The 16,961-nt window shown below is 44.0% G+C and overlaps 1 protein-coding gene across 17 annotated transcripts in view; it reads right to left on the bottom strand.

Annotated features, from left to right (window-relative positions):
- Positions 1-11,096, bottom strand: part of NUMB (NUMB endocytic adaptor protein) — a 199,167-nt gene extending 188,071 nt beyond the window's left edge. For 12 of the 17 annotated variants that reach the window (XM_021941363.2, XM_017961342.3, XM_017961348.3 and 9 more), the window contains exon 1: positions 4,465-4,588. The gene's annotated coding sequence lies outside the window, so the exon portion shown is untranslated. Of the gene's footprint in view, positions 1-4,385; positions 4,408-4,464; positions 4,589-8,884; positions 8,974-10,084 lie in introns of those variants that run through there. The other 5 variants (XM_031668005.1, XM_017961343.3, XM_009211908.4 and 2 more) reach the window with 5 other exon arrangements.
- Positions 11,097-16,961: the final 5,865 nt, after the last annotated feature.

Here is a 16,961-nt window from a genome sequence, read left to right as displayed (position 1 = left end):
TGGCAAATCCAAAATAAAATGTAGCTTTTCAAGTACTCTATTATATAAAATACTTTTTTTTTTTTTTTTTTTTGAGACAGAGTCTTGCTCTGTCGCCCGGGGTTGGGGTGCAGTGGCCGGATCTCAGCTCACTGCAAGCTCCGCCTCCCGGGTTTACGCCATTCTCCTGCCTCAGCCTCCTGAGTAGCTGGGACTACAGGCGCCCGCCACCTCGCCCGGCTAGTTTTTTGTATTTTTAGTAGAGATGGGGTTTCACCGTGTTAGCCAGGATGGTCTCGATCTCCTGACCTCGTGATCCGCCCGTCTCGGCCTCCCAAAGTGCTGGGATTACAGGCTTGAGCCACCGCGCCCGGCCATAAAATACTTTCTTAAAGATAATTAGTTTAGGAAGTTTTGAAGCAAACTAAAAAACTACATATACAGGTTTTATACTTTTACAGAACTAGATTTTCAGTTACCCACATTTCTATTAGAATTTATTGTACGGCGAGTTGGAGAGCAGGAAGCAGAAAAGTAGATCAGAGACTTATAAAATAAGACAAGACTTCTCTGAAATAGAAAATAAACTTAATTAACTAGTGTTAATTGAACTTCCACTTTTTAAAATCACTTACCTAAATAAAACTTCAATATGTGAAACTGAGTCTCACTAAATAGCATAGTTAGGAGCACATAGTTTCTTTGGGATTTAAAGCCCACCATTTATTCAACTGCAGATAACCAAATCCCACTGTAAAATTATTTGCGTAATCAAAGCTATTCCTAGATAAGTATAATCAGATGAATAAGTCCACCTATTAAAACCAGGTAATCAAACGGCCCAATGTTCTCAATTACAAAGAATGAACTTTTCTATTTGTCATACACTCAATTTGGATTTCTCATTCTTCCATCATTTGGTGTAGAACTGAATGATCTATATAAATGTACCATGACTTAAACAACAACTCTAGTGGTAGGAATAGTCCACTGAACTCAATGCAAGAAACGAAAAGCTTTCCTTCTTGAAACTTATGTCACAGAAAAAAAGTAGTAAATTTATTTTGTGAAAAGACTGTATCTGCTTTAGAACTCACACATGCAATGGTTATATGCTTTGCAGTCTTCCAAATGAAAATAAAAATTTTAAGGAAATATAATCTGAAATAAAACTGATTTTTGAGAGAGAAAAAAAAATCCAAAAATCCTGATTGAAAGCTATACCAACAGTTTCTTCACAATTTCATAAAACATTAATGAAGGGGTTACATAATCCCCTGGATTAAAGATTTTAAAGAAAGCTGCAAGGATCTCTTTCAGTTTTCAATACTGCTTCCTCTGTTCTTAACAGCCATAAAAACAGATCTAAATCAACTCCTAAATATAAACCATCTAGCTTTCAATGGAAGAAAAATCAAACCAAGTACAGATAAAACATACATATTCGTTTTAAAAACACACTGCAAATTACATTTGGGTTCCTCAAACAAGTTTACAACATGTACCACATCCAGTTTATTCTCAAGGGAGAAAACCATCAAAACAAAACCTCCCGCTTAATAAATGATTTACTTTGTAGTTAAGCCTCTATCCCAGGTGCATTTTGCTGTGACATATTATTACTATTTCTTTTCTCTACAAAGACCTAGAAATTGTATATCTAGTTCCTTTAAAAATATCTGTATATGTTTTATATTAGTGTAAGGACAAGAAATACTTAATATTTTTACTCTCTAAAAAGGAAATATCTTTTCATTTTTCTTTTTCGCAATGTTTCTTCCTTTGTTTTTGCTTATTTTCTATACATGACATTTTCTCAAGCCAGTCCATTTCAGTGTTGTTTACTGTCAATATGTCTGTGTATACTCAGGTTTTTACAAACAATGCTTTACAGTACAGTGATAAAAAAAGAAAGGGTGAACAAGAGGGCACAAGTGAAACAAAAGCGGACCACATCTGAGACACACCATTCAATTTCTCTGCCTCAAATTCCCTTAAGTTCTCATGCCAAAGATTCTCAATATCCAAAAAAGTTCCAGAGTCAGAGGCATAACACAATATGTGACAAGACAAACACAGGAGGAACCAAATCAGAAACTGAAGAAATTTAATGGAATGTAATACAAGAGTTTTGCTCTTGTTGCCCAGACTGAGTGCAATTGTGTGATCTCGGCTCACTGCAACCTCCGCCTCTGGGGTTCAAGCAATTCTCCAGCCTCAGCCTTCCAAGTAGCTGGGATTACAGGCATGCGCCACCATGCTCGGTTAATTTTGTGTTTTTATTAAAGACGGGGATCTCACCATGTTGGTCAGGCTGATCTTGAACTCCTGACCTCAAGTGATCCACTCGCCTTGGCCTCCCAAAGTGCTGGGATTACAGGCGTGAGCCACCGCGCCCAGCTTTCAGACTTTTTTAACTCTGAGAAATATATTTTATCCTTTGGCCAGGAACTCAAAAAAAGAAATATACTTTACATTGTGACTTAGTACATACATGTAGGAGTAAAGTTTCCCAAAACAATACTTTTCCTTACCAAATGCAATGTCAGTTTATTCTGCTCTACATTTTATTTTCAATGCTGGTAAAAACTCACAACATTGATTTTGTAAATTACTAATAAATCACAATCCACAATTTGAAAAACACAGGCTTAAAAATGGGTATCCTTTATAATAGGATCTTTTGGGCAATTTGCCTCTACCTGTTCCTTTAGCAGGATGGGCAGGTATTTTAAAGTTGTTACCATTATTACCGGTTTCATTAAAGTAAGTGGTTCTTAAAATGTGGTCCTCTGACCAACGTGATCATCATTTGAGATAAATATAAATTATTGGGCCCCACCCCAGACCTACTGAAACCCCCAGGTGGGGCCAAGCAATCTACAGTTTACCAAGCCCTCCAGGTGATTTTGATGCAAGCTAATATCTGGGAGCCACCCCATTGAAGAAATCAGGTCTTTATCTTCTATCTAACAATCCAGTACGCGCTACTATGTGCCACTCACTATCCTAAAAGCTCTACAAGTACTGACAAGGAAAAAAAAAAAAAAAAAACACCTTATAAAGTAGGAACTATTACTGTTAGTATTCTGATGAGGAAACTGCACAGAAACTTAGCTAAGTGGTAGAACTCAAACTCCTTTTCAATTTAGCCGAGTATGCCTATCCTCTTTCTGATCAAGTATCTACTTCTACTCCTTTAGTTCAGCTACTCCTCCCCTTTTCCCTCTCAAATTCCCCACCCTGTCAATGAACCTATTTCCTAATATTACTGCCATCGTCCTAAAACAAATTTCTTTTCTAAAACAAGTCACTTAACCTCGCTTTTAGGAGTTTTTCTCTGGTCCTAGATGTCATCTTGGTATTAATTATGAAACTGAAGTTTCTTCTATTTCTGAAGACCTGTGAACCTATATGGCTCCACTGTTAATTTCTCATATATCTACTGTCCTAGCCAGTTCCACGAAACCATTGCTCTCTCCTCGGGCAACTTACTTTCTCTACCTTATCTACTACTCCCTCCTATAGGGATTCTCCCCCACCTCCGCTCATCTCCGTCCCATTTTGCAGGACTCCTCTCCAACCGAGGGAACTTCCACTTCCCTGCTGGCTCCTCACCCCGGTCTCAAACCCGAGCCACTCCTCCAGGACTTCTTTCTTGGTCCCCTAGGGATCCTTAGACCCAGGAGCGGCCAGGCCAGTTGTGTCTCTCATCCCAGTTCAACTATGGGGGCGCAGGGCGCTTCGGTTCCTCCCTCAGGCGGTGCAAGATCTCTATTTGTCCGACCCTCCGAAGACCCGCTGCTCTTCATCTCCCCAGGAGCCCCCTCCCTTGGACAGCCGCTTTTCTCACGAGGGTCCCCAAGCCCCTCCGAGCGTTTCCTCAGACGCCCCTACTTGGAGCAAGTCTGCTCCCTGTCACCCGGGACCCCAGCTACCCTCGGCCTTCCTACCTCCCTCGGACTGGGGCCACTCCCAGTTCCCCTGCCCCCCACCCCGCTCTCTCCACACGGGCCGCGGCCGGGCTTCCCGGGTTCCCCTTCTCCCTGACACCCAAGCCGTCCTGGGTATTCCCGACACACCCCGCCCTCGGAGCAGGTCGTTACAGGTCACCCCCTTCTCTGGGACCCTGGCTGCTTCCGTTTCCTCAGATAACCTACTCCCCACACACTGGCCGCCGGTCAGCGCCCCAGACCGGAGCAACTGGACGTCCCAAGGGACCTCCTGCCCTGACCCGCGTGGGTCCGGCCCTAGCCTACCTTCCTCGGGAGAACTCCGCAGCCAGAAGCCCAGCCATTCTCCCCGTAGCCCAGTCAGCGCGAACTCGCCGCCACCCCCGCCGCCTCCGCCCTGGTCCCGGCCCCGGCCCCGGCCCAGACCCGAAGTCCAGGCCCCCTTCCTCCGACCTCCGCCTGCGGAGTGCTGAGCTGGAGATTCCGCCCCGCGACGGCCACCAGATCTCTTACCCGCGTTACCGGCACTCACCTGCCGCTGCCCCCGACCAACTCAAGCGCCACTGCCTCTACCTCGGCCGCCAGTGGCCACCAAGCGCCACCACCTCCCCCATGACAACAGGCCCACCCTCTTTCATACTTCTAACCTATCCATTGGATAATGGGGCGGCAGCTCTCCTCTCTGATTGGCTTAATTTACCCGCCCGTCATCGCTCTTTACCGCCCCTTTTCCTAAACCCGGTATTCGCCCCCGCCCGGACCTGGCGCGTCCTAGCCCAAGCTTTAGTTGTAGTTGGTTGAGGGTTGGGCAATTCGAAGTTATGATAGGCTGCTAAAAGTGTCTGTTAAGCTAACTGGCAAGAGATGTGACGGCTAAGGTTGATTCACGCTTGTGCATAGTTTGGTTGCGCAGTGGAAGCAAAGGAGGGTTAGACGCTCACATCCGTGGTTACCCGGGAAGGGTTAACTCTTTGTTGTAGAGTTTTCTCTGTAAACTCTTCCGCTTCTCCAGCTCCCTTCCTGCAAGGAGAAGCTTATCTCTGCTAGCTTTACTCATAGGGGTAGTACTTACAAAACACCAACAGCAGAGGTTGTGTTTAAGTAGTATTTCCAAGCCCTGGGGAGAAAGGTATCAGAGAGATAAAAAATGTCCTCTTCTTTTCTTTGGTCTCAATGCACCCAGTTTCATTGAAGTTCTTTCCAGGCGCCTCCATGCTAAAGGGCAAAGCGCAAACTTTCATTTAGCAGAAATCAGTCAACTTCGGTTGCAATTGTAAATGTCGTCAATAAACTGAAGTGGCGTATTGAGAGTTCTCCAGCTTCCAGATCCACTCCTGGCTGACCCCTGCCAATTGACCAGTCATTAGCAACTTTCTTTTTTTTTTTTTTTTTTTTGAGACGGAGTTTCTGTTGCCCAGGCTGGAGTGCAATGGCGCTATCTCGGCTCATTGCAACCTCCGCCTCCCAGGTTCAAGCGATTCTCCTGCCTTAGCCTCCCGAGTAGTTGGGATTATAGGCATGAGTCGGGGGTTTCTCCATGTTGGTCAGGCTGGTCTCGAACTCCCAACCTCAGTTGATCCGCCGGCCTCAGCCTCCCAAAGTGCTGGTATTACAGGCGTGAGCCGCCACGCCGGGTTCGCAACTTTCTAATAAGCGGGCCACATTATATATACCCTTGTGATGCTCTGGAAATGAGAATTCTGCTTCCCCCCACCTCTCACTGCCACTTTGTTTTTCTGTTCAGCAGTTCTTAAATAGCCCTACTAGCTTTAGATACTTTAAAAGCTTCTCTCTCTCTCTCTTTCTTTTTTCTAAACCTCTCTTCCTAGCAGTCTAAATTAGGGCCATTGAATGAATTGCCGGGTTGTGTGTCCCCTCACTTGGCACAATGCACAAGAATAAATGATTGCATTTTTTATTCACTTGGGTACAAATCACAGTAGGCATTTTTGAGAAATCTGGTGTTGCTATAAAAACTCTTGTGCTCCTAGAAATATATTCATCATTAGCTTTTTGCTTTTCTTTTTTTTTTCCACCCACTTTTCCTGCTCCTAAATAACGAAATGCTGATCTGATTACTCTTTCAATTTCTAAATCAGATTTAAATGTACCTTCTCACAACTTCACCTATGATACATAAACCCATGGGCCATGAAACATAACACCCAGGGATAGGTTAAGACACCGTCAGGCCGTGAAGTGGCTCACGCCTGTAATCCCAGCACTCTGGGAGGCCAAGCTGGGCAGATCACCTGAGGTCAGGAGTTTGAGACCATCCTGGCCAACATGGTGAAACCCCTGTCTCTACAGATTGTGCCACTGCACTCCAGCCTGGGCAACAGAGTGAGACTCTGTCTTTAAAAAAAAAAAAAAAAAAAAAAAAGACACTGTCGGCCGGGCGCAGTGGCTCAAGCCTGTAATCCCAGCACTTTGGGAGGCTGAGACGGGCGGATCACGAGGTCAGGAGATCGAGAGCATCCTGGCTAACACGGTGAAACCCCGTCTCTAGTAAAAAAAAAAAATACGACAAAACTAGCCGGGCGAGGTGGCTGGCGCCTGTAGTCCCAGCTACTCGGGAGGCTGAGGCAGGAGAACGGCATAAACCCGGGAGGCGGAGCTTGCAGTGAGCCGAGATCCGGCCACTGCACTCCAGCCTGGGCGACAGAGCAAGACTCGTCTCAAAAATACAAAAAAAGACACTGTCAAGGAGGCATTCCCCTCAAGGATGTGGACTTTGGAAATTTTGTGCTTTGTCCCTTTCTTCTTTCTGCTAACTCTATGTCTCATATTTCTTCTATTTACTAACCTCCTTGTTCTTTGCAGAGCAAGTTACAAGGAGTCTAAAACTGTATGGTTTATTATTCAGAAAAATATTGTCTATTTTCTAGCCTATATTTTTAGTCAAGTTTAAATAAAGTACATACTTCTATCACCAAACTAAGCAGAAATTATTCCTCCAGTAACTATACATAACAATAAAGTGCCTTTTCCTAGTTATTTTCCGGAACTTTCCTCCCCCTCCTCTCTTCCTCACCTTCCAATTTAGAAATAACCTCCCATTCAATTCGATGACTCACAAAAAGCCTGTGAAAGGAAAGTGGAAAAGCCAAAATAACTTAGAGATGTCTGAATCATTCAGTTGAAGAAAAGATCAGACATTGACCATGATAAGAAAGACGCCAAGACATAAGGCAAGCCTGAGCTAACATCCCGTAACATATGAAGTAATGCAAATGTGAAGATGCCCCAAGAAAAAGCAAATACCAGTATGTCCTTTTACACAGCCTTTTAATGTATCACCAGCAGCTTGCTTCTCTCTAGTCTTGGCAGTGTGCCGTGCTACCAATTTTAGAGCAAGTTAGAAGACAATTAATGTCCTGACAGATAGGAAACAATAACGTCATAGCAGGGCATGACCCTTATTATGGTACTTTGGGTAATAATGGCTCTTGCACAGCCATAGTGACTAGGTGCCGTAGAGAACATAGAATTAGGCCAGCCTTGTTAAGTGGACTTGCCATCTAAGTTTAGGAACGCAGCAAAATTACTATCACAAAACTAGGTGGAAAATTGTCACAAAAGTCAGCCGCTATTTCATATGCTAAAAAAAAGAAAAAAGAAAAAAAAGCATGCATAAACGCTTTTGCTCATACACACACATCTATCATTCCTGTTCTTTGTGAATATCAGTTAAGAAAGGACATATAAAATAAATATGTTACAACCCAGTAAGAAGTGGGAAAACCTTAAGGAAGGTTTTAAGGAACATGCCTTGAAATAACAGAAGGCTATTGTGTTATCAAAGACTGTGCAATACCGGAGGGGTTATTGCTTGTATCCTACATTTTGCTTTCACGTGCACAAGGTAACCCTATCATGTAATTACTCCATCCAGCTTTTCTCTTCTCTTTCCTGTGTTTTGTGCTTCTCCACCATTCTCAGGGCTCCCTCTCAGAAAGCAAGAACACTGGAGTCTGGGAGTCTACAGCTTCATGTTGCATGGCTGGCTGTGGAGGTCCTGCAGATGGTATCTGTTCAGAGCCACTTGGGCACGACCATAATGGCAGGTACCCTCGGGGCAAAAATAGCGTTTATAAATCCCAATTAAGCAGAAAACAGAGGACTCAGAGAGATGTCCAATATCTGAGGAGTGATATAGTGTGCCTTGGGCTTTCCTGTATACTAATGCTGTTTCTCCTGCTCTTTCATAATGTCACTTTTCAAGGGAGAAGAATCCAAGTCTCCTTCCATTTCTATTTTAGCCCACAGGGGCAGTCTCACTAGAGAAAGGATCCATTTTTTACTTTTGGATTTTTTCCCTTTGGATTCTACGCACGATTCCAATTCCAACTAGATTAGAGAAATAAACAACCGGTGGAGAAGAAAATCACTCAGATAGCAGACAAGGGCCAGAGCTGCCTGCCACTAGCAGTTGGAGGCAAGCCAAAATATTTGATAAGACGTAGTTTCCTGAGTTAGGGATCCCTGAGGGTGGAGGCTGACAAAGATGAAGGGATTAGAGAGAAAGGGAGGGAAAAGGAGGGAAGAGGAGGAGATGAGGGGGCAGGAGAGAAAAGGGTAAGAAAAGCTAGAAAAACAGTCAAGAAGCCCAATCAGAGTGCTGAACCAGCTTACCGTCCTGCCTCGCCTACCTCCTACTGCCACCCATGTGGACTTTACACCAGGTTGCATAATTATACCAGCAAAGTGCAGACTCTGCCACTGGTTAAAAGGGAAAGCATGCCAGGCTCCAGCCTATGGGACCGTTGTTCTGCTGCCACCTGGAAATCCTCCCAGAGCTCAAAGCCTGCTGCTCTGGGCAAAGCTGACAAGGAAGGACGGATTCATGCAGCCAACCAAGGAGCATACCTCCGTTTGACTTCCTTAAGGTGACCACTGGCAAAAAGCACTGGCTAAACAAAGGGAGACTATCTGGGAGAAGGTGTTTTTACCCTTTCAAGCTGGGGTGCTTTCACCACAGGGAAGTGCTGCGCTGCTTTCCACGCTGGAACAAGGCACTGTGGTTTCAAAGTTCAAGGCTCTGTTTCAGGGATGGGAAGAAAAAAAAAATCAGTGAAAGGAGGTGTTCTGGTCTCTCAGGCAGAACCATTTGTTATCTGATTCCAGAGCTCGTGTAATTTTTAAATACCACGCTATGCCTTTTCATTACTAAATGCATTCATTTTCATCCTCAAGAAAAGTGTATGCCCCCTTCCACCTGCTTTACATATTGTGGGTAAGATGGCTTGAGTGCTTGTAAAAATGGATAGACTGTAGCTCTCAGTTCTGCCATTGCGCTATTGACTGGAGCTCCTGGTTACTATCACTAGATCTATGGGTGGATCAACCATTCTTCTGCAGCAGGGAGTGGACCCACTGAAAGCACTTAACACCATTTAAACTTTTGTCCATCTCTGTTTTACATGCACACACAGAGTTTCCTGGAAACATGGCTACACTCCAAGGATTTCAGAGAATAGAATTCTTCTAGAACTGCAGTGTCCCAATCACTTGGAACCTCATCAGAAAGCAGACTTAGGCCGGGCGCGGTGGCTCAAGCCTGTAATCCCAGCACTTTCGGAGGCTGAGACGGGCGGATCACAAGGTCAGGAGATCGAGACCATCCTGGCTAACACGGTGAAACCCCGTCTCTACTACAAAATACAAAAAACTAGCCGGGCGAGGTGGCGGGCGCCTGTGGTCCCAGCTACTCCGGAGGCTGAGGCAGGAGAATGGCGTAAACCCGGGAGGCGGGGCTTGCAGGGGCGGGAGACCCGGCCACTGAAACTCCGCCTGGGGGCAAAGCCCAACTAAAAGTCAAAAAAAAAAAAAAAAAAAAAAAGAAAGCAGACTTAAACTCAGAACCTAGAACCTAGAACTTAATATGTTCCAAAAGCTTTGGCTCTGCCATTTACCGACTGTGTAATTTGGAGAACATTGATTCATCACCCTAAAGCTTCGTTTTCTTCATCTATAAAATGAGATATGTATTAGCTATCTTGTCTTGCATAACAAATTACCCAAAACTCAGTAGCTTAAAACAACATTTATCATCTCAGTTTCTGTGGGTCAACCCTCTGGCTTTGGGTCTCTTATAAGACCACAGTCATCTCAAGCTCACCTGGAACAGATCTGCTTCCTACCTCACTCACCTGGTTATTGTTGGCAGGACTCACTTCCTAAAGCCTTGGTTCCCCAGGAGCTATTGGCCAAAAGCCTTCCTTGGTGCCCTGCCTCATGGACCTCTTCCTAGAGCATCTCACAACATGGCAGCTTACTTCATCAGTGCAAGCAAGCAAGAGCAAGAGAGAGGGCTCACCAGAGAGAGTAATAGCAAAACAGAAGGCACAGTCTTTTGTAATCCAATCACAGATGTGACATCCCATTACTGTTGCCACATCCTGTGAGTTAGTAGTAAGTCATTACGTCCAGCCCACACTCAAGGAGATTACACAAGGATGTAAAGACCAGCAAGAAGATCATTCAGAGCTATTTTAGAAGCAGCCTACTCTAAGATTATAATAATATCTAGGGTTTGTTTAAAATTTAAATTTGAGATTACATGGCGGCAGCTACTTGGGAGGCTGAGGTGGGAGGCTCACTTAGGCCAGGGGCGTTTGAGACCAGCTTGGGCAACATAGTGAGACTCCTCCATCTCTTAAAAAAAAAAAAAAAAAGAAATATATGTGTTTATTTTTAAATATACAAAAATCAAATTAGAGAATATGTTCAATTCAGAGCCAGCATGTTATGTAATATATAACTGTTATATATAATAACTATTATTACCATTAATATTATTATTGAGTATATAGTGGCTGGTTTTCTCCCCTAGCTCCTAGAAAGAACCCTTTTATGAGGAGTAAATGAAATAATATATATAATTCAGGACCCTGACATGTAACAAATGCTCAAAAATCATTAGTTATTGTTAACTAATGCCGGGCACCGTGGCTCACGCCTGTAATCCCAGCACTTTGGGAGGCCGAGGCAGGCGGATCACGAGGTCAGGAGATCGAGACCATCCTGGCGAACACGGTGAAACCCTGTCTCTACTAAAAATACAAAAAAATTAGCTGGGCATGGTGGCGGACACCTGTAATCCCAGCTACTCAGGAGGCTGAGGCAGGAGAATGGCGTGAACCTGGGAGGCGGAGCTTGCAGTGAGCTGAGATGGCGCCACTGCACTCTAGCCTGGGAGACAGTGAGACTCCGTCTCAAAAAAAAAAGAAAAAAAATTATTAATAAACGTGTGATATTTGATACTCTCTCCAAGCTACTGGAAGGAAATACTATGAACTCTCATTACTTTTCCAGGGTGGCCTTATTTCCATATATTTTGTTCAGTTTTTCCATTAGCACCCTATACTCGCCAGAGCACAATTCCAGATTTGGGGTTCATAAAATATGACCACCAAAGCCATAACACAGTCTAATTTCCTGCCTGCCCTGTACCAAGAAGGGTATTCCCAAAACTAGTAAAATGGGCTAATTATGGCCGCACCTCCTACATGCACATGAGCCTGGCCCTAATCAGAATCCAGAGAGAAGGGATTGTGCCTGGGAGAATGACCAGAGACTTGGCTATGTGACCTTTGTCTCTTTCAAAATATGGTCATCATTGTGCAGTCTACTGAGTCAATCCTCAACTAAGAATGAGAGAAAGAGGGACCTACACATTGCCTACAGATGGGATAAGAGTGTCCAAGAAGACGTTTTCACACCTGGGTTGGAAGTAGTAAGAACCGATAAAAGTAAAGAGCAATTTTGCAATTAGAAAGTTGGAAGAGAGAGTCCAGTTTGCAACATGAAAGAAAGATCACTAAGAGGCTGGAGTCACCCTTAAGGCCTGGGTTGAAGCTGTCTTCCTTATAAAGGTGGAGGATATTGAGGGTTGGCCTGTGGCCAGGAAAAATGAGGAACTATAATCAAGAAAACCCCATTATTTTGGCCTTGAGTCATTTTCAGGGCTCACCCACAATTATTACATAAGAAAGACAGAAAAAACAAAAACCTCCTAAAGTGTAAATGATCCTTAAACTAAAAACACTGTAGAAATACAAAGATCCAGGCTGGGTGTGGTGGCTCATGCCTGTAATCCCAGCACTTTGGGAGGCTGAGGCGGGCAGATCACCTGAGGTTGGGAGTTCGAGACCAGCCTGACCAACATGGAGAAAACCCGTCTCTACTAAAAATACAGAATTAGCCAGGCGTGGTTGCACATGCCTGTAATCCCAGCTACTCGGGAGGCTGAGGCAGAAGAATCACTTAAACCTGGGAGGCGGAGGTTGCGGTGAGCCAAGATAGCACCATTGCACTCCAGCCTGGGCAACAAGAGCGAAACAATGTCAAAAAAAAAAAAAAAAAAAAAGAAGGAAGGAAAGGAGGAAGGAAAGAGAGAGAAAGAAAGAAAGAGAAAGATCTAAGTCTTTGCAACTTATCTGTCTCTCTCTCTTTCTGTCTCTGTCTCTGTTTCTTCTTCTCTCGCCCATATTTTATTTACACATGTTCTTTCGTTTCTTTTCCACACAGAAGAAAACTACCCTTACAAGGAAATGCCTTGGGATCCTCTAGGCTGGGATTGTTTTCAGATCAGAAATCATCTTCTCTCAGCTGTCTCCACTGTAGTGCTACAGGATTAGAGCTCAGTATTCACAGATAATGACAGTTTACACCTCTCCCTCTAAATCAAGTCACCTGTGCAGCTGTGATTTACAGCGTTCGAATGATTTTCTGCACTGCACTAGCCCCGGCCCTTTCTTCTCCCGAAACGTTCTCAAACATTACCAGATTTGTACACAGAAAGGCTCAAAGCAGAAGTTACTGGGAAAGTTCTGTAAACATGAAGAGGAGATGTACACCAATATCAAGTTCCTCTTCCTGTTACTCTGGTTTTCTCTCCTTCCTATTCTGTGTTTCCTCTGTGTCTGAGTCAGAGGAGACTTGTATGTTTCCATACCTGTTAATAGCCGGAGATAACTTTGTTCTGCCCCTTGGCAGGTGAGTGGATTTTAGAAGGGAAAGATAGGGTAAAGAGATGAGGACTCGCCCCCAGGAAGTCTGACTATACAATAGGAATGGTGTATTTATTTATTCAGCCCTTTCCTACACTGCAGTCAAAGCAGCAGCCATTTCATTTTACCCTCAGGATGTGTATTTAGTGGTAAGCTTTCTTTCTTTTCCTGTTAGTTTCCTGCAAAAGGACATCAGTGTCTTCCTCATTGGAGCAGCTGATAAGAAGGATGTTGTTGCTTAAATGGAGACAGAAAAACATATTTCCTATCACAGACCCAGGCCATCCCAAGGGCATGGAGAATTAGACCAGGTTGTGGAAATAATGGAAGAACCTGATTTTCATGCCTATTTCCCTGGTGCCATCTTCTTCCCTGAAATACTCTGCAATAATTACACCTTCCACTTAAGTAGGATTTCACACTTTTCCAAAGTAGCATCACGTTGTACAGAAGCAGAGTTGGCTGCACTGTAGTTGGCATAGCCGATTAGTTACTTTGGAGGGTTTATATGAAGAGGCAATTTTGGGTTTAACTTTAAGTTTTGGGGAACTCATATAAATAGCATAGGTTTACCCTAAGTTGGATTCCATTTGCTAGCTCCTTCCTATCCTACAGATCTCATCTTCAAAGGTACTATTACAGGGGAAGCTTCCTGATATCCCTCTTCCAGCCACACTGGGTTGGGTGCCCCTCTTATACACACTGCACTTCCACTTTGGATACAAATATCCCGTGGGTAAACTTGCTCAGTGCCTATCCATCCAGCAACACGTCGGCACTATAATACCAGGGACAACAACCTTCCTGCTGGTAGCTGCCTAGCATAGGGCCTGGCCCACAGTAGTTCACTAAATATTTAGTGAATGAATGAGTGAGTCAGGAATTGCCTCTAGGAGCAGCCTTACCACCTGACACAATCACTTATTTTGGGGTGGTGCTCTGGGAGTTATAAAAAAGGCATGTGCTAATTATCACATAATGATCACCAGTGGTTGTAGTAATTAGTAGGCAAAAGCACAGTGGTGGAGTATGACTAAATAAAGGTCTCCACCAGGTTGGGGGCTATCCTTGCACTCTGAATTTGGAATCCCACTGCCCATCTCTCTTGGACTCCTGTGGACAGGGTCATTCCTTTGGGAAATTCTGTTTGGAGTTGCCAACACTGGGGAATAGGGAGAATTAAGCTCCATTTCCCCAAACTCAGTGAAATCTTTCTGATATGAAAATTAAATTAAAGAACAAAGCCAGTGGTAGCCCTCTGCTGCTTTCCTTTCAGCCTCTGAGACAGATTTCCCCATCAAGGGTCTGCGCTGAGTCATCCCGCCTCCAGCAAAAATAAGTCAGCAGCACCCTGAGGATGGGTGATGGAGGCAAAGACTCATCCTGCTAATCTCCTCCTCCCACGGAGGCCAAGGTTCATGGTCTTGGCCCTCTCCCTGGGAACAAGGGGGCAACCCAAGAGAAAAGACTTCCTTCCCACTCCTCTCTCCCTTACAAGCTCATTGTCTGTGATTTCTCTTTCTTCTGCCAATGGAAGTAGAGGATGGAAATAGAGGAGGAGGAAGAAGAAACCAAAGGGCACAGGACTGTACTTTGCTGACTGGGGAGAGGTGGGACACATGGGTGGGGGGTATGAATTGGGATGAAGGATGACAAGACATGAAGAATCCTTGGAGGTTCTCCAACAATTCTCACATACAGGACAGCTAAGGCACAGCCCAGTTGCAGAGACACCAGGGAACCCAGAAATGTAAATAGTGGGAGGTGATGACAGCAAAGAAGCAGACAGATCTGATACACAGGCCCCTACACAGAGCTACGCCCTGTGGGAGAACCACAAACTGCCTAAGACTGGGTAGCAAAGAGAGAGTGGGCGTTCAGTGTGAGACCTTGAATCAGAGGTTCACACTCTATATCTAGCTCAGTCTCCAATTTGTGGGGAGGACCCAGGTGAAAGATGAATGTCAGAGATGTGGCTTAATCAGCTGCCTATGGGATGGGCACATATTTGGGAGATACTTTGAAATCTCTAGATGAAAGGAAATGCCAGAAAAAGCTATCATTACTTTGAGGGCTGATCATAGAGCAGTCAGAGCATCTTTGAGCTCCTAGGAATCAGAAGCTATGGTATTTTCATCTTGGGCAGACCAATTCCTGAAGACCAGTTTTTTAAGAATATCAATTGAGAACAGGGTCAATTGTGAGGTCCCTTAGGAATACAACCAGAAATCTCATCACTGGAGTATAGAAATTTCCAACTAGGCTCCAGCAAGTTATCCATGCAGACAGATTCTAGCCAGGCCTAACTTGCCTAGGGGGATGATGTACAGGCTGTGACCTGTTGACACTTATCCTCCCTTTCTCTCCTCTCTTTCTCTCTTTCACATGTGCATAAGGCAACTTAGAAACATTAACTCACCAAAGAATACTTGGAGATTCCCAAATGATCACCCCAATTGTGGCTCTTCATCTCCAAACACTTAGCCTTTTTTTTTTTTTTAAAGGAATGTGATGTGCTTAAACCAGATCTTTTTTCTTTCTATTTGGCAGGTACATGGGTACATAACCCTAGTATTTTCCTTCTCTATTTATTTCCATCTATACTTTACCACAAATGCTTCCACTTGACTCCCTCCTCTGGTCTCTGTTCTATGAACCATCTAGATTATCATTCCAAATAAATATATTTGTGTTTGAGCCCTTAAATGCAAGAATATTTCCCTTCCTGGTCTCTCCAAAGCAAACAGGCTGACTAGACTCAGAACAGGACTTTAATCTAAGCTGGCAACAAGTGCTTACCTGTCCTGAATGACCTAAGTTGCAATCATCCTGGGTCACAATCATCAGAGGAACAGATATTATTTTTCTCCTATTACACAAAGTGGACAAAGGTTGTCTAGCTTGTGCAGAATGGATCTCTTGATAAAGCCAGAGCTCCTTGTGAACTAAGAAAAATCTCAAGAATGGGCTTGTGACTGCTAAGCAAGCTCTGTGAGAGAGCTCAACCTATAATATTACAAATGGCATGGGTAAGATCAACATGAACTCATCTCTCAAATCCCCAAATCTTAGGTTTCAATGTCTCTTACAAAGTTCCAGGAGAGTTAAGCTTAGGACCAACATAAAGGAAGACTACTCCAAACTGTAGGTAGTAAATGCATGGCACTCATTACCCAGGGAAGGAAAACAATCAGAATACAGGAAAAAAAATCAGGGCACACTTATGAATTGCAGAGCCATATATGAGTAAAACTGGATGGATCTTGAACTACTCATTTTCAACCCTAGTCCTATGTGAAAGTCTCAGGTCTCTCTCCTAGTTCCTGGTATTCCAATGCAGTAGGTTGGAGTGGGGTCTGTATATTTTTGCAAAGCTCCCCCAAGTGATTCTGATTTATAACCAGGCTTGAGGACCACTGCTTGAATAACTTGAATAACTTTTAACCTGTTGGATAGGTCTGACCCAGCCTGGTCATCCTTACGGTCCTAATTGTCAAACTGCTTGGTTGATGAATGACAACTCAAATAGATACAGCTGGTATCCTTGCAACATGGGAACAGACTCCAGCGCAGTCATTAGACCCTGAATCTACAGATCAAATCAAGCAGTATAATAATCCTCTGGTCCCTGGCTCATTTGGAATCCTGTCCGAGATCTCTAAGTCTTTCCCACCTTAGGGATGAATCAGCGGAGGCGTTTAAAACAAGGTGCTACTTTTGGAAGGAAATATTCAGATTTGCTTATCAGAATAAGATGCAGATTTCTTTTTTTCTTTCTTTCTTTTTTCTTTCTTTCTTTCTTTTTTTTTTTTTTTGAGTTGGAATCTCTTTCTTCGTCAGGCTGGAGTGCAATGGCACGATTTCGGCTCACTGCAGTCTCCCCTTCCTGGGTTCAAGCGATTTTCCTGCCTCAGCCTCCCGAGTAGCTGGGATTACAGGCATGCACCACCCGCCCAGCTAATTTTTGTATTTTTAGTACAGATGGAGTGTCCCCATATTGGCCAGGCTAGTCTTG

Source organism: Papio anubis, chromosome 7 (assembly GCF_008728515.1).
Source record: "Papio anubis isolate 15944 chromosome 7, Panubis1.0, whole genome shotgun sequence".
Classification (NCBI taxonomy): domain Eukaryota; kingdom Metazoa; phylum Chordata; class Mammalia; order Primates; family Cercopithecidae; genus Papio; species Papio anubis.
This window is presented reverse-complemented; position numbering and strand designations above follow the sequence as displayed.